At 39.8% G+C, this 3,723-nt stretch overlaps 1 non-coding gene across 1 annotated transcript; it reads left to right on the forward strand.

The window, feature by feature from the left end:
* The first annotated feature begins 959 nt into the window (after positions 1-959).
* Trnat-ugu lies at positions 960-1,033 on the forward strand. The gene has a single exon. It is a non-coding gene; the product is annotated as a tRNA-Thr (tRNA).
* The last annotated feature ends 2,690 nt before the right edge of the window (positions 1,034-3,723 follow it).

Consider the following 3,723-nt stretch of genomic DNA (forward strand, 5'->3'; position numbering starts at 1 on the left):
TAGCACGTGAGCAGGAGTCAACAACTAGGGCAAAATTTTCCAAATTTTTCGATATACATACTGATTATAACCTGAAATGGAAGAAGCATATTGACGATCTTCTCAAACAATAAACTTCATCTAGTTTTGTTCTTCGTATAATTGCTAATCTTCGAAACAAGCGTATCAACTTCCCGACAAATTTTGCATATTTCCACTCAATAATGTCGTACAGAATAATTTCCTGGGATAACTGATCTCTTAGAAAAGAGTACTGATTGCACAAAAGCGAGCAGCAGAAACATGTGGTGTTCACCAACAGACAATATGAAGGTACCTCTTCAAAGACCTGGGCATTTTAACTGCGGCATCGCAATACACACTTTCACTAAGGAAATTCGTCACAAATAATCCATCACAATTTGAGGACAGTGATGTACATACCTACAACCTGGAGGAAAAAACGACCGTTATTACCCATTGTTAAATCTGTCAGTCTCTGAGAGAGGACATCAACATGCAAAAATAAAAATCTTTCATCATTTGCCCAATAACATAAAATGTCTGACAGGTAGCGAAACATGTTTTAAATATAATTTAAAATCATTTCTCCTGAACAATTACTATTCCATTGAAGAATTTCTACTTACAAACTGGTAGCCAGTCAGAAAGAAAATACCACTACGTGAGTAGGAATAATATGGTAGTGTTCATTAATGTTAGCGGGGAGAGAGGGACGGATACTTTATGCCTACCACAATCCTTTTTAAATAGGTACTGATGTGTAAGTAGGATCTAAAACCTGGAAATATCTTTTAGCACAATTTTACCAATGCTAACGCACGACGTGTACATCAAGAAGGGAGTACTTTGGGACAACTACAAAAAAGTTAAAACAGATTTCGTTAATTGTCGCTGACTTGTGGGTTTCGCGGGAGGCGTGCCAGAGGTAAATCCCTGCAGTCACGCTATCATCTGTGTCCTCGGTGGCTCAGATGGATAGAGCGTCTGCCATGTACGCAGGAGATCCCGGGTTCGAGTCCCGGTCGGGGCACACATTTTCATTTGTCCCCATTGACGTATGTCAACGGCTGTAAGCAGCTAAGGGTGTTCATTCATTGTAATTTCATTCTAACGAGCTGCATGGTCACCGATGGTATCTGTTCTTTCGGACATACCATATTAGTATATATATAGTTAAGGCTCACCGGCCACTTGACCATCTTCTTATTCTGTGCGAATGCGCAAACAGTGCCCGAACTCTTACGGGAATCAGCAACGTGCCGCGAGTAATGAGTATAATGGGCGGGGCCACTACGTTGAGAATGTGGGTTTCGTGGGAGGCGTGCCAGAGATAAATCCCTGCAGTCGCGCTATCCTCTGTGTCCTCGGTGGCTCAGATTTACTCGTGTTCGCCTTCCAAAGTATTTGTGTGATTCAAGAAGAAGTTTTAAGTTTTATCAATGTTCAGTTTCTACTCAGAGAAGAGGTTTCTTTGTTACATCGGAGAATGGGAGTTTTGTGTTCAGATTTCTGCACACTTAGTGCTATGACCCAACAGGGACATGAAAAAAGGGGTGGGAGGGGTTTGGGCCTCGACGCACTGGCAGTGCCGTGAAGAGACACCACTGCTAGAGCGTCTGCCATGTAAGCAGGAGATCCCGGGTTCGAGTCCCGGTCGGGGCACACATTTTCATCTGTCCCCGTTGACAGCCTGTAAACAGCTAAGGGTGTTCATTCATTGTAATAAGAATATTATTTTCAGAATCTTAAAGTTTAAAGTACGTGATTAGATTATAATGTTTTCAAAAGGTGCTCGTAAAAACCGCCCCTACCCTTTGGTATTATCATTATTTCTTATCTTTCTACTAATTTCCAATATCCTTCTGTAGCACATTGTCTGGAATGCTTCGAGTCTCTTCTCTCCCGGTTTTCCCACAGCACATAATTACCTTCCGTTAAATGCTTTGCTCCAAACGTCCATTTTCAGAAACTTATTTCTTATATTAAGACCAGAGCTCCAAGGACTAATAGAAAGCACTGAAACTTAAATCGTTACAGGTATCGAACGCTGGCTAAAGTCGGAAATAAGTTCAGCGGAATTTTTTCCAAAATACCTAACCGTGCTCAGAAATTGTACATTAAATACTGGTAGTGGTGGAGTGTTTATTGCTGTTCTTGCAAATTAATATAAGTTGAGGTTATACTTCACAATCGGAGTATACTAACAATTATTATAGGTATCCCATTCATACAGTTATTGTTGGTGGTGACTTCAATCTTACCTCGATATGCTGACGAAGATACATGTTTATAGCCGGCGATAGGCGTAGAACATGTCGTAAATCGTTCTGAATCCGTTTTCAGAAATTTATTTTCAACAATTACTTCAGGAGCCGACTCGAAGTGCTAATGGTAGCGGAAAGATACTTCACCTCTTGGCAACAAATAATCCTATCCAAACAGAGAGCATCAGGACGGATGCGGGGATCAGGGACCACAACGTTGCTGTAGCGAGAGTGAATATTGTAACATCCAGACCCACGAAAAATAAACGTATAAAACATATATTTAGAAAAGAGGATAAAAATTCACTCTTGGCCTTTCTAAGAGACGGTCTTCACTTCTTCCGATCTGCATATGTAAGCATAGACCAGATGTGGTTTAAATTCAAAAGAATAGTATCGACTATTGAGAAACATGAGCCAGATAAAATACGATTTTCCGAAATTCATTCACCAAAGAAGACGAAGTAAGTACACCAGGGTTAGGACCAAGGACAAAGTCCGTCATGAGTAACTTGAAAGTAGATATCTTCGGTAGCAAAGCAGCTAAAATCACTTAATAAAGGCAGTTAGAATACATATTGTTAGGCAGAGTTTCCGAAATCAGATAATGCAACTTAAGGCGTACCCAGGGGCAGATATAGATTCAGATCACAATATCGTAATAACGAAGAGTAGACTAAAGTTCAAGAGACTAAGCAGAAAGAATCAATTAGCAAAGTCATGGGGTACGGAAGCGAAAAGTAATGAAGAGAGATGCTTGAAGATCTCTTAGGCTACAGATACTGCTATAAGAAACAGTTCAGAAGGCGGTTCAGTTCAAGAAGAATGAACATTTCTAGAAAAAGGCAATCATAGAAGTTGGAAAGAACAATATAAGCACAAAAAAGGTAACTGCGAAGAAAACATGGGTAAAAGTAGAAATACTTCACTTGATCGATGAAAGAAGGAAGTAAAAAAGGGTGAAGACAATTCAGGAATAGAGAAATACAAGTCACTTAGGAATGAAATGAAAAGGAAGTGCAGAGAAGTTAAGGCGAAATGGCTGAATGAGAAATGTGAAAAACTCGAAAAAGAAATGATCGTCGGGAGGACTAACTTAGCATATAGAAAAGTCAAAATAGCCCTAAGTGAAATTAAAAACAAGGGCGGTAGTATTAAGAGTGCAATGGGAATTCCACTGCTACATTTAGAGGAGAGACCGCATAGGTTTAAAGAGTACATTGAAGACCTTTATAAGGGGAAAGATTTAACTAATGACGTTATAGAAGAAGAAACAGTCGTCCAAATAGAAGAGATAGGGTTCCAGTATTAGAAACAGAATTTAAAAGAGCTTGGGAAGACTTTTCGGATAAGGCAGTCGGTATAGATAACATTCCATCAGAATTACTAAAATCACTGGGGGAAGTGGCAACAAAACGACTAATCACGTAGGTGCTTAGAATGTAGGAGTCTGGCG

The sequence above is a fragment of the Schistocerca piceifrons genome, chromosome 4 (assembly GCF_021461385.2).
Source record: "Schistocerca piceifrons isolate TAMUIC-IGC-003096 chromosome 4, iqSchPice1.1, whole genome shotgun sequence".
NCBI classification, from domain to species: Eukaryota; Metazoa; Arthropoda; class Insecta; order Orthoptera; family Acrididae; genus Schistocerca; species Schistocerca piceifrons.